The following is a 19,395-nucleotide window of genomic DNA, read 5'->3' as shown; positions in this document are numbered from 1 at the left end:
TGTGGGGGTAAACCACTGTTTGGGCGCACGGCAGAGCTCGGAAGGGAAGGAGCGCCATTTTGGAATGCAGACTTTGATAGAATTGTCTGCGGGCGTTATGTTGCGTTTGCAGACCCCTAATGTACCTAAACAGTAGAAACCCCCAACAAGTGACCCCATTTTGGAAAATAGACCCCCCAAGGAACTTATCTAGATATGTGGTGAGAACTTTGAATGCCCAAGTGCTTCACAGAAGTTTATAATGCAGAGTAGTGAAAATAAAAAATATTTTTTTCCCACAAAAAATATTTTTTTAGCCCCCAAATTTTTATTTTCACAAGGGTAACAAGAGAAATTGGACCCCAAAAGTTGTTGTCCAATTTGTCCTGAGTATGCTGGTACCCCATATGTGGGGGTAAACCACTGTTTGGGCGCACGGCAGAGCTCGGAAGGGAAGGAGCGCCATTTTGGAATGCAGACTTTGATAGAATTGTCTGCGGGCATTATGTTGCGTTTGCAGACCCCTAATGTACCTAAACAGTAGAAACCCCCAACAAGTGACCCCATTTTGGAAAATAGACCCCCCAAGGAACTTATCTAGATATGTGGTGAGAACTTTGAATGCCCAAGTGCTTCACAGAAGTTTATAATGCAGAGTAGTGAAAATAAAAAAAATATTTTTTTTTCCAACAAAAAAGATTTTTAGCCCCCAAGTTTTTATTTTCACAAGCGTAACAGGAGAAATTGGACCCCAAAAGTTGTTGTCCAATTTATCCCGAGTACGCTGATGCCCCATATGTGGGGGTAAACCACTGTTTGGGCGCACGGCAGAGCTCAGAAGGGAGGGAGTACCATTTGACTTTTTTAGCGCAAAATTGGCTGTCGTGTTTGGAGACCCCCTGATGTACCTAAACAGTGGAAACCCCCCAATTCTAACTCCAACCCTAACCCCAACACACCCCTAACCCTAATCTCAACCCGATCCATAATCCTAATCACAACCCTAACGATAATCACAACCCTAACCCCAAAACAGCCCTAATCTCAACCCTAACCATAACCCTAATCAAAACCCTAAATCCAACACACCCCTAATCCCAACCCTAACCCTAATCCCAACCCTAATCCCAAACGTAACACTAATCCCAACCCTAATCCAAACCCTAACCCTAATCCTAACTCTAACCCTAACTTTAGCCCCAACCCTAACTTTAGCCCCAACCCTAACCATAACTTTAGCCCCCGTCGTCACAAAAAAAGTTCAATGTAACCTTTTTTTTGTACGTCGCGTCCGCCATTCCCGCGCATGCGTGGCCGTAACCCTGCCCCCTCCTCCCCAGGACATAGACTGGGCAGCGGATGCGTTGAAAAACTGCATCCGCTGCCCACGTTGTGCACAATTTTCACAACGTGCGTCGGTACATCGGGCCGACGCATTGCGACCGCCCCGTACCGACGCAAGTGTGAAAGAAGCCTAAGGCTACTTTCACACTAGCGTCGTACTCGGCCCATCGCAGTGTGTCGGGCCGACGTACCGACGCTAGCGTTGTAAGCGCCGCACAACGGGTGCAGCGGATGCTGTTTTTTCAACGTATCCGCTGCCCCATTGTGAGGTGCGGGGAGGCGGGGGGGGAGTTCCGGCCACGCATGTGCGGTCGGAAATGGCGGACACGTCGCACAAAAAAGTTACATGTAGTTTTTTTTGTGTCGACGGTCCGCCAAAGCACGACGCATCCGTCGCACGACGGATGCGACATGTGGCAATCCGTCGCAATGCGTCGCTAATGCAAGCCAATGGAGAAAAAACGCATCCTGCAAGCACTTTTGCAGGATGTGTTTTTTCTCCAACGACGCATTGCGACGGAAGCCAAAAAACGCTAGTGTGAAAGTAGCCTAACCCTAACCCTAACCCTAACCCTAAATTTAGCCCCAACCCTAACCCTAACTCTAACCCTAACCCTAACTCTAACCCTAACCCTAACTCTAACCCTAACCCTAACTCTAACCCTAACCCTAACTCTAACCCTAACCCTAACCCTAACTCTAACCCTAACCCTAACCCTAACTCTAACCCTAACTCTAACCCTAACCCTAACCCTAATTTTAGCCCCAACTTGTCTTCTGCCGGCCGGCAGATGGCAGCAGATGGCGGGCGCACTGCGCATGCGCCCGCCATGATGAAAAAGCCGGCTGGCAGGAGAAGACAGAAGAGGACCCAGAGACCCCGGGTGAGTATGATAGGGTCCCCGAATCCCCCTATTTCTCTGTCCTCTGATGTGCGATCACATCAGAGGACCGAGAAATAACTGATCGCTTTTTTTTTTTTTTTTTTTGCGGTCGCCGGTAAACTGTTAATTACCGGCGATCGCAAAGCAGGGGTCGGTGCAAACCGACCCCGATCATGTTCTTTGGGGTCTCGGCTACCTCCGGCAGCCGAGACCCCAAAGATCTTCCGGGTGCCGGGCGTCGGGCGCACTGCGCATGCGCCGGCCATTTTTTCCCGGAAAAAAGATGGCGGCGCCCATGGGGAGACACGAGGAGCACCGGGGGAGGTAGGTGAGTATTGGGGGGCTATTGGGGGCCATCGGGGACCACATTTTTCTGTCCTCCGATGTGCGATCACATCGGAGGACAGAGAAATTAAACGGCAAATCGCGTTTTTTTTTTGTTTTGTTGCGACCGCCGGTAAACGGTTAATTACCGGCGATCGCAACTCGGTAAAAACCCCCCGAATCATGTTCTCTGGGGTCTCGGCTACCCTCGGCAACCGAGACCCCAGAGAAAATCCGACTCTGGGGGGCGCTATTCACTTTTTCCACAGCGCCGTTAATTAACGGCGCTGTGGATTAAGTACCCTTAGCGGCCGCCGTTAAAAGGCGTATCGGCGGTCGTTAAGGGGTTAAACAAAATCTCAAAAATCCATACTTTTTCAAGTTTGAATCTACAAAAACCCTTTCTGGCATAATTATTCGTTCTAATTTGAACTACTGCAACTCCCTGCAAGTTGCTCTCCCTCATACTAAGCCCTCTGCTCTCGAATCCATCCTGAATTCAGCAGCCGGGGTTATGTTTCTGTCCAGCAACCACACCAATGTTTCCAACCTGTGCCATTCATTGTAATGATTGCCCATCCACTTCCGAGTACAATAAACTTACGACTCTGACCCACAAAACTTTCTAAAGTTCTGCACCCCCATACAATTCTTCCATCATGTCTTTCTATCACCCTACCTGCGCTCTCCATTCTCCAGACAAGCCAATTATTAACCAAATCCCCACATTTTTAACCCCTGTACCCCCAAGGGTGGTTTGCACGTTAATGACCAGGCCAATTTTTACAATTCTGACCACTGTCCCTTTATGAGGTTATAACTCTGGAACGCTTCAACGGATCCCAGTGATTCTGACATTGTTTCCTCGTGACATATTGTACTTCATGATAGTGGTAAAATTTCTTTGATATTACCTGCATTTATTTGTGAAAAAAAAACAGAAATTTGGCGAAAATTTTGAAAATTTTGCAATTTTCCAAATTAGAATTTTTATGCAATTAAATAGATATGTCACACAAAATACTTAATAAGTAACATTTCCCACATGTCCACTTTACATCAGCACAATTTTGGAAACAACATTTTTTTTGTTAGGGAGTTATAAGGGTTAAAAGTTGACCAGCAATTTCTCATTTTTACAACACCATTTTTTTTTAGGGACCACATCTCATTTGAAGTCATTTTGAGGGGTCTATATGCTAGAAAATAACCAAGTGTGACACCATACCAAAAACTGCACCCCTCGAGGTGCTCAAAACCACATTCAAGAAGTTTATTAACCCTTCAGGTGTTTCACAGGAATTTTTGGAATGTTTAAATAAAAATGAACATTTAACTTTTTTTCACACAAAATTATTTCAGCTCCAATTTGTTTGTAAGAGAAGAAATTGGACCCGAAAAGTTGTTGTAGAATTTGTCTTGAGTACGCTGATACCCCATATGTGGGGGTAAACCACTGTTTGGGCACATGGGAGAGCTCGGAAGGGAAGGAGCACCGTTTGACTTTTCAGTGCAAAATTGCCAGGAATTGAGATGGGACGCCATGTTGCTTTTGGAGAGCTACTGATGTGCCTAAACATTGAAACCCCCCACAAGTGACAACATTTTGGAAAGTAGACCCCTAAGGAACTCATCTAGATGTGTTGTGAAAGCTTTGAACCCCCAAGTGTTTCACTACAGTTTATATCGCAGAGCCATGAAAATAAAAATTATTTTTTTTCCACAAAAATTCTTTTTTAGCCACCAGTTTTGTATTTTTCCAAGGGTAATAGTTGAAATTGGACCCCAAAAGTTGTTGTCCAATTTATCCTGAGTACGCTGATACCCCATATGTTAGGGTAAACCCCTGTTTGGGCGCACGGGAGAGCTCGGAAGGGAAGGAGCACTGTTTTAAATTACTTTTTCAATGCAGAATTGGCTGGAATTGAGATTGTACGCCATGTCGCGTTTGGAGAGCCCCTGATGTGCCTAAACAGTGGAACACCCCCAATTATAACTGAAACCCTAATCCAAACACATCCCTAACCCTAATGTTAGGAGTCTAGTTCCCGCTGCTGCACAGGGGGAATCTCGAGCCGTGTCTGCTGCAGTCTCCCATTCTGCATCGGCCACAGTGGAGCCTGCTCAGCGGAGACGTTGGTCCCAGCGTCTCACTGAGTCTGATATTGTGCAAAGGGTTACTGCTGCCTCTCCAGGCTCTGCTATTGTACCCTGCACTGATCTGCGGCGAGCAGGCTTTTCTGGGACTAAGTCCTGCTTTGCACACACTGAGCATGCCCAGAGTAAGATCTCTCAGTGGAGATCAAGGGTCACATGCTCAGGTACTTCAGCAACTTCCATTGGTCCTCCAGAAAGGTCCTGTACCTGATAAAGTTCTGTGGCAGCCTTCCATTGGTCCTTCTTGGAAGGTCCTGTAGGTGCTGCAGCTATATAAGGTTCTCATGACCGCAAGGCCATGCGCTAGTGTCAAATATGTACGAGCTCAGCACGAGCGTGGTCGTGTGTGTGGTCAGGGACCCGGCTGAAATAAGCCCCTAGAATGCTGGCACCTCCGGTGAGGAGTTTTGTGTATGCAGTCAAGGACCTGGCTGAAATAAGCCCCTAGAATGCTGGCACCTCCGGCGAGGAGTTTATGTGTGAATTCAGGGCTGGCTAATAGCCAATAGAATTCTGGCTCCACCGGAGAGGAGCTGCGTGTTGGTTGGACTGCATGACCACTACGGGCTCTGTGAAGTAACAGAGTTTGTTTATTCTATTTTGCTTCGCCGCCTTACTTAGCAGCGGGTTCTTTCCTGCACGGTGGATCCCAGGTTGCGAACGCACCTATCCCATCTAATAAATATATTTGGTGCGTTCCGCCAACCTTAACACCTAATCTCAACGGTAACCCTAACCACACCCCTAACTCTGACACACCCCTAACCCTAATCCCAACCCTATTCCCAGCCGTAAATGTAATCCAAACCCTAACCCTAACTTTAGCCCCAACCCTAACCCTAACTTTAGACCCAACCCTAACTGTAGCTTTAACCCTAACCCTAGCCCAAACCCTAACCCTTGCCCTAACCCTTGCCCTAACCCTTGCCCTGACCCTAGCCCTAACCCTAACCCTAGCCCTAACCCTAGCCCTGACCCTAGCCCTAACCCTGACCCTAACCCTAACCCTAGCCCTAACCCTAACCCTAGCCTTAACCCTAACCCTAGCCCTAACCCTAACCCTAACCCTAGCCTTAACACTAACCCTAATGGGAAAATGGAAATAAATACATTTTTTTATTTTTTTTATTTTTTGCTAATGGAGGGGCTGATGTAGGGGGGTTTGATTTTCTTTTATAGTGGGTTTTTTAGCGGATTTTTATGATTGGCAGCCGTCACACACTGAAAGATGCTTTCTATTGCAAAAAATATATCTTGCGTTACCACATTTTGAGAGCTATAATTTTTCCATATTTTGGTCCAGAGAGTCATGTGAGGTCTTGTTTTTTGCGGGACGAGTTGACATTTTTATTGATAACATTTTCAGGCACATGACATTTTTTGATCGCTTTTTATTCCAATTTTTGTGAGGCAGAATGACCAAAAACCAGCTATTCATGAAATTCTTTTGGGGGAGGTGTTTATACCGTTCCGCGTTTGGTAAAATGGATAAAGCAGCTTTATTCGTTGGGTCAGTACGATTACAACGATACCTCATTTATATCTTTTTTATGTTTTGGAGCTTTTATACGATAAAAACTATTTTATAGAAAAAATAATTATTTTTGCATCGGTTTATTCTGAGGACTATAACTTTTTATTTTTTCTTTGATGACGCTGTATGGTGGCTTGTTTATTGCGGGACAAGATGACGTTTTCAGCGGTACCATGGTTATTTATATCCGTCTTTTTGATCGCGTGTTATTCCACTTTTTGTTTGGCGGTATGATAATGAAGCGTTGTTTTTTGGCTCGCTTTTTTTACGGTGTTCACTGAAGGGGTTAACTAGTGGGACAGTTTTATAGGTCGGGTCATTACGGACACGGCGATACTAAATATGTGTACTTTTATTGTTTTTTTTTATTTAGATAAAGAAATGTATTTATAGGAACAATATATATATATATATTTTTTAATTTATTTATTTATTTTTTTTTTTTTTTTTACACATGTGAATATTTTTTTTTACACTATAACATTGCCCCGGTGGGAGGCTTCATGTTATAGTGTAAGATCGCTGATCTGACGCTTTGCTGTGCACTGTGTCAGATCGGCGAACTGACGTGCACAGCTCCAGGCTTCCAGGCGCCTGCTCTGAGCAGGCGCTGTGAAGCCACCTCCCTGCAGGACCCGGATGCCGCGGCCATTTTGGTTCCGGGCCTGCTGCAGGGAGGAGGAGGTAAGAGACCCTCGGAGCAACGCGATCACATCGCGTTGCTCCGGGGGTCTCAGGGAAGCACGCAGGGACCCCCCTCCCTGCACGATGCTTCCCTATACCGCCGGAACACTGCAATCATGTTTGTTCGCAGTGTCCTGGGGGTTAATGTGCCGGGGGTGGTCCGTGACCGCTCCTGGCACATAGTGCCGGATGTCAGCTGCGATAGTCAGCTGACACCCGGCCGCGATCGGCCGCGCTCACCCCATGAGCGTGGCCGATCGCATATGATGTACTATCCCGTTGGTGGTCATACGGGCCCACCCCACCTCGACGGGATAGTATGTCCAATGTCAGAGAGGGGTTAAACATGCTCTAAAAACACAGCTGTATAGACAGGTCTATCACTTCACCTTTAACTCTTTACCATTTCTCCTTTCTAAACGTTCCTCAGAATTTAGTCCTTCCTACTCAGTTGTCTCCATGTCTCCTTTGTACCCAATAGCATTTAAACAAACACAGGCTCATGAACTGCTTATGCAGCTCTATTTAAAAACATCTATTTATTGTAATAATGGCTGGACCATACATGACAAGCAAGCCCTTTTTACCTATTGTGCCACTCATATTTTCTTATAAGTAGAGCCCTCAGTCCACCTATGACAGTTAAATTATGTGTTACTCTTCAATAGCTTTATTGTTTGTACATGTCCTCACCTAATTTTAAAGTGCTGCAGAAAATGTTGGCGTAATCTATCTATATAATCGTCTAAGGGTCACTTACGTCTGTTTGTCTGTTTGTCTGTCACGGAAATCCCACATCGCTCTCCTCCAGTCAGTGCCCTTTCCCTACTCCCCTCCAGTCACTGCCACTGTCGACCCATCCCGGACCAACTTTTTACTATTGATGCTGCCTATGCAGCATCAATTGTAAAAAGATATAATGTTAAAAATAATAAAAAAAAAAAAAAAAAAAATTGTGCTATTCTCACCATCCGCCATCCACCGATGCGCACAATGCTGCTTCCAGCTTCCGTTCCCAGTAATGCATTACAAAGTTACCCAGATGACTTAGCCGTCTCGCGAGACCGCTAAGTCATCTGGGTAATTTCGCAATGCATCACTGGGAATGGAAGCTGGCGGCAGCATCGCGCGCCTCAGGACAGCTTTGGTGGACGCTAGAGGGTGAGTATATAACTATTTTTTATTTCAATTTTTTTTAACAGGGATATGGTGCCCACACTCCTATATACTACGTCGCCTGTGTTATATACTGCGTGGCCTGTGTTATATACTATGTGGGCAGTGTTAAATACTGCGTGGGCTGTGTTATATACTACGTGGGCTGTGTTATATACTGTGTGGGCTTTGCTATATATTGTGTGGGCTGTGCTATATATTACGTCTTTTTTTTGCTTTTTAAATGCTTGCTGCTTTCTATATTTGGTATATTATTTGGGGTCAGTCAAATAAATTTGTTTCCTAACATATACTGTATATATTTTTTTGACACTTTTATGCAATAGTAACACAATTCACAGAAAAAAGACATTTATATTTTGCAAAATATATCTTCTTACCCATACTATTGGCTGCAACACAATCCCATAACATGATTGATCCACCCCCTTGCCTAAAGGTTGGCGAGTAGTGTTGAGCATTCCGATACCGCAAGTATCGGGTATCGGCCGATACTTGCGGGTATCGGAATTCCGATACCGAGATCCGATACTTTTGTGGTCGCGTCGCCCATCTGGCCGCGACGCGACCAATCACAGCAAGCCGTGACGTAATTTTAGGTCCTTCAGTATTTTAAAATTACATTCTGGCTTGTGATTGGTCGCGACGCGATGCGACCAATCACAAGCCGTGACGTCATGGGAGGCAGGACAAGCGCGCATTTTAAAATGCGCGCGTGTCCAGCCTCCCGCGACGTCACGGCTTGTGATTGGTCGCGTCGCCCATGTGACCGCGACGCGACCAATCACAAGCCAGAACGTAATTTTAAAATCCTGAAGGACCTAAAATTACGTCACGGCTTGCTGTGTATGGTCGCGTCGCGGCCACATGGGCGACGCGACCAATCACAAGCCGGGACATCACGGGAGGCAGGACAAGCGCGCATTTTAAAATGCGCGCGTGTCCAGCCTCCCGTGACGTCACGGCTTGTGATTGGTCGCGTCGCCCATGTGACCGCGACGCGACCAATCACAAAGCCGGAACGTAATTTTAAAATACTGAAGGACCTAAAATTACGTCACGGCTTGCTGTGATTGGTCGCGTCGCGGCCACATGGGCGGCACGCGACCAATCACAAGCCGGGACTTCAAGTAAGGAAATAAACGCGCAAATTTTAAGTAAACAACGCTGCCGGTTCCCTCGGTGAGGTCCAGGCTGCGTCGGAGAGGTGAGTATAGCAATATTTTTTATTTTAATTCTTTATTTACACATAAATATGGTTCCCAGGGCCTGAAGGAGAGTTTCCTCTCCTTCAGACCCTGGGAACCATCAGGAATACCGTCCGATACATGAGTCCCATTGACTTGTATTGGTATCGGGTATCGGTATCGGATTAGATCCGATACTTTGCCGGTATCGGCCGATACTTTCCGATACCAATACTTTCAAGTATCGGACGGTATCGCTCAACACTATTGGCGAGATGTTCTTTTCCTTAAATTCTGTGTCCTTTTTTCTCCACACATACCTTTGATCATTGTGGCCAAAAAGTTATATTTTAACCTCATTGGTCCACGGGACTTGTTTCCAAAATGCATCAGTCTTATTTAGATGTTCTTTTGCATACTTCTGATGCTGAATTTTATGGTGAGGATGCAGGAGAGATTTTTTATGATGACGCTTCCATGAACACCATGAGTCTCTGAACAGTAGAACAATGTACGACATGTTAGGCACCTGGATTTTTCTGCTTTACGGGATATATACCAAGCATTGTCTGTTGCTGTGGTCTCCCATTCAGGCCCAACCACTGGGATGACTGCTCGGCACAGACTCCGGTCCCAGCGTCTGGCTCAGGCTCGTGCTGTACGTGTGGATACTGCTGGCAATCCTGCTGAGTGTATGGTAACCACTGGTATGCACGTACAGCATTGCGCTCCGGAGCCTAAGTCCAGAAATCACATTACTGAACATGTCTGTGAGGTGGCGCTGTCTCATTGGTGCTCGGCCGTCAGCTGCTCTGGTGATGTGACAGCTCCAGATTGGTCCACAGGCAAGGTCCTGTCTGACTGGACTTGAGCTTTACGTATAAAAGACTCAGAGGCACACGCCGGTGCGCTATTATCATTTTCATTACATGTATGTATGGGTCATTGCATCAGTATGGTCTTTACCAGCATGTTCTCAGGGTCGGCGGTAAGCTGTTAGAATTTTGGTTCTCCAGAGAGGAGTTTGTATGAATTCAGGGCTAGCGTCAATCCATTAGAATTCCGGTACCTCCAGAGAGAGGTTGGTTGAGTGCTTTGCTGACTGTGTGACCACTGTTTGCTTCTTACCCCATGAGTGGGCTTCGTTTCCCTGTGAGGTTAACATGGATCGTATCTAGCATCATTCCTATTACGTTACTGTGTGCGAGTGACACAGCTCTATTGCAGAGCATCTATTCCATTACTGTGTGCGAGTGACACAGCTCTACTGCAGAGCATCTATTCCATTACTGTGTGCGAGTGACAATTCTCTATTGCAGAGCATCTTTTCCATTGCTGTGTGCAAAAGACATAGCTCTATAGCAGAGCATCTGTTTTGTTTCTGCTTGCGTGTTCATTTCATGTACTGTTCACTAAGTGGCGTTTAACTCAGTGTGTGCAACCAATTGCTCACTGTATGTTCCGTCATTGTTCACACTAATAGCAGTGTAACATCTCTGCACGGTGGACCCCGGGTTGCAATTGCACTTCAATATTAAATGTATTTAGTGCAATCAGCCAACTCTAACACCACAACTTCACAGTCTGCTAAATTTCTGAAAGCCTTTTGCAGTCAAGCGATGTTCCTGATTTGCCTCTCTAGGAATCCTATGAGCAGTTTTAACTGAAAATTTGCTTCGTCTTCCAGAACTTATCTTGATTTCCACTGTTCCTTGCAAATTCCATTTCTTAATTACATTTCAAACTGAAGAAAGGGCAACTCGAAAATGCCTTGCTATCTTTTTTCCTTCATTGCTCGCATCTGCCATTTTCATTTTCAGAGTGCTATGCAGCTACTTAGAAGAACCCATGGCTGCGTTTTTTTGGCTCAACAATGGAGGCTGGGTTTTTACAAAGCTGGGAAATTTGCATTACTTGACTTTTCCTAATAGTGATAGTGTATGGTCAAAGTTATCTGAGCACCAAATGTCCTAGTGTGCCTAAACTTTTGCTTCTTGCAATTTTTTTCCATTTTGCAATTTTTTTAAATTTAAAAAATGACTATATATAAACATATATATACCACGGCCAATCAAACATTGATGACCTGTTTTACATTCACCAATGTGAACTGCACCGAACGCAACATGTTGCATTTTGCTGTAGTCGGCGCAGCATCAAAACAGGCCATGCGGAGGCATCCGCATACATTCGCATGGCCTGAGTACCCAATGTTATTGATAAGTAGGCAGGGCAACGCAGCACGCAAGGAGTAGTAGGTGGAGCGTAGGTGGGGTTTCATGGAGGAAGAAGGGAGGAAGTACACTGCCTTCTGCAGCCCTCCCATACACTAGTGTGAAACCAGCCTAAAAGAAGTGGACAACCTGTTGAATGAGAAGGGAGACTTGGGCATGTTGAATTAAAAAGCTAAATTCTCTAATTCTATCTGAATAAAATCCAAGGGTGTCTGACAGTGGCTATATTTTGCTCTATCCATTAAAGAATGTTTTTGTATGGGAAGGTCAGAAAATGTACTGCAGTTTTCAGCTCACTATAAGGTGAATAAGGTATACATAACTTTTCCACCAATTCAATTCATTGTTTAACTTTTACAGAAAATTAAATAAGGACCCAAATATTTTGTGATTTTCTTCAAAATTTTTGTACATTTGCTCATGATGATTTTCCTGGAATCATTCTTCTGAATCTTTATAGTGTGCACATCGCATGCTGTCAGAATTCTCTGTTGTTGCCAGTGAGGATGGGTGGTCAAGTGACTGGAAGTATGCAATTTTCATACTCCCTGTCACATTCTGACTACATGCTGTTACATGCACATATATTCTGCATGTAACCTCATTTATACAAGTTGCATACTTGTGGCCACGTGACCACTTGCTGTCACTAGCTACACTGGAGAATCCTGACAGCATGTGGTACATACATTCTATGGATTCAGAAATCAGCACTCACTTGTATCAGATGACTGGACAACCCCTTGAATTTTAAATTCAGTTTATCAGAAGTCATGCACATAGGAGAGAGAATATTGATGTGGCTGTGCTACATGATCACACTCACTTATAGTATTAATATAACCAGGTTTTAAAATTTAGAACCAGCTTATCCTTCACATTTTTTTCTGGTAGCAAAGTGATTTCTGGGTTATCATTAACCTCATAGTGACAGAGCCGGTTTTGTACTTAATGACCAAGCAAATTTGTACAATTCTGACCACTGTCATTTTATGAGGTTATAGCTCTGGAACGCTTCAATGGATCCCACTGATTCAGAGAATGTTTTTTCGCTACATATTGTACTTCATGTTAGTGGTAAAATTTCTTCAATATGACTTGTGTTTATTTATGAAAAAATGGAAATTTGTCAATAATTTTGAAAATTTAGCAATCTTAAAACTTTAAAGTTTTGTGCCCTTAAATCAGAGTCATATTGTACAAAATAGTTAATAAATAACATTTCCCACATGTATACTTTACATTACCACAATTTTGGAATCCTAATTTTTTTGTTAGGACATTATAAGGGTTAAAAGTTGACCAGCGATTTCTCATTTTTCCAACAAAATTTACAAAACCATTTTTTTTAGGGACCACCTCACATTTGAAGTGAGTTTGGGGAGTCAATATAACAGAAAATGCCCAAAAAGTGACACCATTCTAAAAACTGCACCCCTCAAGGTGCGCAAATCCACATTCATTAGGTTTAATAACCATTCAGGTGCTTCACAAGAACTAAAGCAAAATGGAAAGAAAAAATGAACATTTTACTTTTTTCACAAAAAAAATACTTTGGAACTAAACTTTTTTATTTTCACAAGGGTATCAGGAGAAGATGGACCACAAAATTTGTTGTGCAATTCTTCCTGAGTATGCCAATACACTGTATGTGGGGGAAATCCACTGTTTGGGCTCATGGCATGGTTCAGAAGTGAGAGAGCACTGTTTGACTTTTTGAGCACAAAACTGGCTGGATTCATTGGCGGGTGCCATGTCGCGTTTGGAGACCCCCTGTACCTAAATAGTGGAAATCAATCCTAACACAGCCCAAACCCCAACATACCCCTAACTCTAATCTCAAGCCTAACCATTACCATAACCCTAACCCCAACATAACCCTAACCCCAACACAACCATATTCCTAGCCATAACCCTAGCCCAAACCCTAACCCTAGCTTAACCCTAACCCAACTCTAACTCTAGCCCTAACCCTAGCCCAAGCCTAACCCTAGCTCCAACCCAAACCCTAACCCTAGCCCCAACCTTAACCCTAGCCCAACCCTAACTCTAGCTCTAACCTTAGCCCAACCTTAACCCTAGCTCTAACCTTAGCCCAACCCTAACCCTAGCTCTTACCCTAGCCCAACACTAACTCTAGCTCTAACCCTAGCCCAACTCTAACCCTAGCTCTAACAACAACACTAACCCTAGCCCTAGCCCCAACCCTAATCCTAACTCTAATCCCAACTTTAACCCTAACTCTAGCCCCAACCCTAACCCTAACGGAGCTTTGCCTAACTATGGGGGTGATAAAGGAGGGTTTGCTTTACTATTTTTTTTATTTTTATCTCTGTGATAGGGTCTATCAGAGTGATCAAAATGAACCAGTAGGAAAAATCGATTGTTGCTGGGTGCTGGCCACCATTTTCTTCCCGGAAGAAGATGCCGAGGCGAGGGCCTGGGGACAGGACTGTGGGGGATGCAGGAGGTGCTGAAGGTACTGAAGGTACCCAGGGGTCATAAAAGTACCCCTATGTACTAGATCATATCAGAGGAGAGAGAAATAAATGGGAAATCAAACTTTTATGCAGTTGCAGTTATTCCGTGAAACACTGGGAACAGTAAAAACCAACCCGAGTTATGTTCTCTCGGGTCTCAGCTACTCCCTGTAGCCAAGACCCCAGAGATTTTCTGATGCTGGGGAGTGCTATAACCACATTTCTCAGTGCTGTTAAAAAGCGCCGCTGAGGAATAAGAACCCTAAACTGCCACAAATAATATCCATATCGGCGGTCATTAAGGGGTTAATGAGCCCCAAAAGATTTTGGCATTCTTTAAGTTTTACTTTGCATAGAAGGGTTTTCTAATAAATCTGACAATTACTCAGACCCTGACAAAATGTTATGTGTTACTTTATCTTAATTAAATGTAACAAAATAATTAGAGCTTACTGGTAGGCACACAGCAATGGAAGTTGCTCTACATCAGGTTAATTAAAGAAAATCCCAAAACTGCCTGTTCTGGCAGCTTACATTTATTTGGCTGGACAACTTTCATTTACTGTGTGAGTATTGGAAGTAGACAGTTTATTTTATCTGCCAAAAGCTATCTTGTCACTAAAATAAAATACCCTGTTTACAGCTGAATCTTCAAGGTATGATCATATTGTAGCAGATATAACCAGCAAAAAATAAATGAAAATTAATGAGTTTATCATTTTAAAAAATCAGACATCATTAAACCCCAATTAAAAGTGTGCTCTCTAGGAATAGGCAATAATCTCGGCTTGACTTTATGGCATGTTATGGACATGCAAACTTCTAAGTACATGTTTAGTTCTTATAGCTGATAGTGATTATCATAGTGATAGCTTACATGAAGAAAGCGATGGTTTTTACAGAATGAAACGTAGGAACAGAAAAGTAAAAACAGTAAAAGAATCCAATTAAGAGGGGAAATGTTACCACCATTTCTATCACAGATTCAATTCCTTTCCAATATACGGTGTAGTATTAACTCTGCACTGAGATGTGTTCAGAAGAAAAGTATACGGGTAGCAGAACTCATTTTTACTGTGAAAAACCTTGAAATTATTTATTTCGACAACCATAAAATAAAAAATAAATAAAATATAAAGATGTGGTACATATGAGAAACAATTGGAAACATTCTTTAATTTAGATGCCTAAAATGCTTTAAACAATAAGGAGGTCAAGGCAAAGTCGTGTCAGTTGTCATTGTTCATCCCATTTTCTTTTTAATCATTCTAGAGTGTTTTATCATAGTAACAGAGAAAGGTTTGAAAAATTGACCTAAAGGACACAAGTACATTAAGTTTGACCTCCTGTTTTACAGTGTTATTCCACAGGCTGGAATTTATTTTTACTTATTCATTGGCTCAGAATAGGTAAAAAAATAAATTCTGCTTTTCTTATCCTATTTAGAAGAATATATTTTATAGCATGGAATCCTAAGAAGCAGTCGAGTCTTGTTCATGGGAAAATTATTGTCAATGCATATGTCCTTATTTAGAGGTTTATTGGTTTATTGTTTTACCGTAATCAATCCCCACCCCCGCCAAAAAAAGAACGGAGAAAAAAATGTGTGGAATTTACCTCATGTATCCTCATTTATTGTTTACTTTGAACCAGTTACTGAAGAAGTAACCAGGCTCCCTGCCTTTTGCTCACCCTATTGTCTGCACCACTCCAACACTCATCCTATTCCCTCTCACATACTCCGATCCCTCTCCCCAACTGTCACTGCTCATGTAATTGAAATATTTAACCATTCTCTCATCCGCTATCTTTCCCTTCTCTTTCAAATATGCCAGCATACACCCATTACTTAAAAAAAATCTGTTGACCAGAAATGCGCTATTATCTACAGACATGTATTTAATATCCCCTTCATCTCTAAACTTCTAGAATATTTGGTCTATTTCTATCTAATCCTCTGTCTCTCAGATAACACTCTTCTAGACCCTTTACATTCCGATTTCCACTTTTTACTGTCTACACAAATTGCTGTTATTATAGTCTCTAATGAATTACTAACAGCTAAATCTAATGGCCACTACTTCATGTTGATTTTCCTGGATCTTCTGCTGCAATCGACACGGGATTTCTAGCTCCTTAGCTCCTCACTCTTTCGGTCTCAAGAATACTGTTCTATCTTGGTTTTCCCCCTACCTTTCTGACCGTTTCTTCACTGTATCATTTTCTGGCTCCTCTTCCTCTTCCTTTCAAGGTTCCTCAGGGTTCAGTCCTAAGTCCCATCATCTTCCCTCTATAAGGCACACCTATAGCACAAACCATTAGTAGATTTTCTTTTCAGCACCATCTTTGTGCTGATGACATGATTACACACATCTTCTCCTGACATCACTCCTGCTTTACTACAAAATACCAGTGATTATCTGTCCACTATCTCTAACATCATGTCCTCCCTCTATCTAAAACTGAATCTGTCAAAAGTTAACACCTTGTGTTTCCTCTCTCTACTAAACTACAGTATGTCCACTGTTTTGGGGTTATGTTTGCCTAAGAACTTTCCTTCATTCCCTACATCCAATTACTTGCTCTTCCCACCTGCGCCTCAAAAACATCTCTACAATTTGACTTATTCATACCTTTTACACTGCAAAAACTCTTACTGTTGATCTTATTAATTTTTGCCTGGACTACTGTAACTCTTTACTAATCTGTTTCTCTCTTACTAAATTTTCCCCTCTCCAATACATCCTAAAAGCAGCAAGTGGTTCATATTCCTGTCCAACTGCTACAACAATACCTCCAATCTGTGCTAATCATTGTTCTGGCTGCCTTTCTGCTAGAGAGTTGACTATAAACTTATCACTCTCATCCATAAAGTGCTCCACAGCTTTTCACCACCCTACATCTCTTTTCTAGTATTTGTCTACTACATTAACCATGTCCTCATTTCCGCTAATGACTAACATTCTCAATAATCTGAATCTCCCACTCCCATCTCCAAGACTTCTCCTGTGCTACACTATTTCTCTGGAATGCACTACCGCAGACAATTTGACTAATTCCCAATGCCCACAGTTTTAAAGGGAATCTGTCACCCCCAAAATCGCGGGTGAGCTAAGCCCTCCGGCATCAGGGGCTTATCTACACTATTCTGGAATACTGTAGATAAGCCCCTGATGTATCCTAAAAGATGAGAAAAAGACGTTAGATTATACTTACCCAGGGGCGTTTCCGCTGCTGGTCTGGGTCCGGCACCTCCCATCTTCATCAGATGACGTCCTCTTCTGGTCTTTATGCTGCGGCTCCTGCGCAGTAGTACTTTGTCTGCCCTGATGAAGGCAGAGCAAAGTACAAGCGTGGGGCTCTCTGACCTTTCCCGGTGCCTGCGCACTGCAGTACTTTGCTCTGCCCTCAACAGGGCAGATAAAGTACACCTGCGCAGGAGCCACAGCGTGAAGACCAGAAGAGGATGTCATCTGATGAAGATGGGAGGCGCTGGACCTGGACCAGCAGCGGGACCGCCCCTGGGTGAGTATAATCTAACGTCTTTTTCTAATCTTTAAGGATACATCGTGGGCTTATCTACAGCATTCCAGAATGCTGTAGATAAGCCCCTGATGCCGGTGGGCTTACCTCACCCGCGATTTTGGGGGTGACAGGTTCCCTTTAAGCATGCCGTAAAAATGCATTTCTTTACACTGGCCTATAGTGATGGGTGAACCACCTGGTTGTTCGGGTCCAACAGGTTTAGTCATACAGTTAAAAAAGTTTGGGTATCAGAACATTAGCTGAAATTGAATTTAGATGAATGGGTGCAAACACTGGTTCTGATCATCGGTAAGATAATTACTGACAGTCAGAGACCTTTGGTTCCCATGCTGTCAGATGACAGTGGGAGCCAGCAGTTACTCCCATCAGCCTACACCTGCTGTTGCTCATAACAACGAGAGCAGGCAGTGGCAGATGGAAGCATTCATCAGCCTGTGCTATAAATAAATAAATAAAATGGCCTGGGTTCTCCTCTATTTTTATAGCCACATGACAAAACTGACAACAGCGGAGAGCAGCCCTCAGCTGTCAGCTTTATCATGGCTTATTATTAAGAAAAGAGGGGTCCCCATGGTGTTTTTTTTAATTATTTAAACCAGGCAACCTAAAGCAGACAGTTGGGAACTGGTATTTTCAGACTGCTAAGGGATCATGGATATTGGCGCCCCCAAGCCTAAAAATTGCAGCCCCAGAAAAGTTACATCTATTAGATTTGCCACTTCAAAGGTGACATCTAGCCCATGGATCTATAAGACACCTATCTATTACTAACCCCATAGTCATATTGTAAATAAACACACAGCCAGAATAAAGTTCTTTATTTGAAAAAAAATACACACCATTTTACTTTTTTATTTAAAAATAACAAACACAGTTATATTCACTTTACCCACATTTTATTGAAGCCTTGGTCCCCTGTCAAAAAAACTGAAAAAATAAACAAAATTACTCAACTTTTTAAATAGTAATAAAAATAATTTGAGTAAACCAAAATTTCAGCTTAACTTATGAAGGAAGCAAGAATTACCAAAAATATGAGCTAAGAGGGACTCAGGTATTAGAAATAAAGGGGGGCCTCATAAAAATTATGTTCAAATTGTCATGTAGTGGTACTATTAGACTCATGAATAGTGATGAGCGAACATGCTCGCCACTACTTGGTACTCGGCCAAGTATCACTATGCTCGGTGTACTCGGCAAGCACTGAGTATTTCCAGGATTATTCGTCCGGAGCTCTGGTCTCCGCCCTGCAATTCTTGCACTCTTTAGAGCACCAATTACAATGCAGGGATTCTTAGCCATGCACTGTAAAGTCGCAGCCATCTTTTTTGTGGTATTACAGTGATTGTCTTGGCCGCACAGCATCATCAGGTCTATAACAGAGCTGGTGCCACCCTCCTCACCGCATTCTGCTCCAGACTTAGCGAGTGTATGGAGAGCTACTGCTGAGATAGGGTCAGAATCATCCTTTTAATAGTTAGTGTAGGTCTGCAATTGTTCAGTCCATAACTCCTGAGAAACCAACAGTGATTTTTAGGGCTAATTCGGGGGTCCAGAGATTGCAGCACTAGGTAGGTAGGGGAGTCTATGTGCACATATACACATCAGTGCAAGGCCTGAAGGCACTGTATGTGAGTACATAGCTGTCACTGCATACTTCCAAAAGCTCCATTACTGTCTGCTGCTGCTTATGTAATATATACCTAGCTGCAGTTTTCTGTGGCATTTTTTTTCTTCACCTGATACCTGCTCCTTTTATTCTAAAGCAATCCATAGCCCCCTTATTTCAACATTTATTTGCTTGGTCACTCTGCATACTATAACCAGGTAATTGTATTCGAAGAACGTGCAAATCTACCATTTTTG

This window comes from Ranitomeya variabilis, chromosome 3 (assembly GCF_051348905.1).
Source record: "Ranitomeya variabilis isolate aRanVar5 chromosome 3, aRanVar5.hap1, whole genome shotgun sequence".
In the NCBI taxonomy this organism is placed as follows: domain Eukaryota; kingdom Metazoa; phylum Chordata; class Amphibia; order Anura; family Dendrobatidae; genus Ranitomeya; species Ranitomeya variabilis.
The sequence above is the reverse complement of the archived record's forward strand: the minus strand, read 5'-3'. Positions refer to the sequence as shown.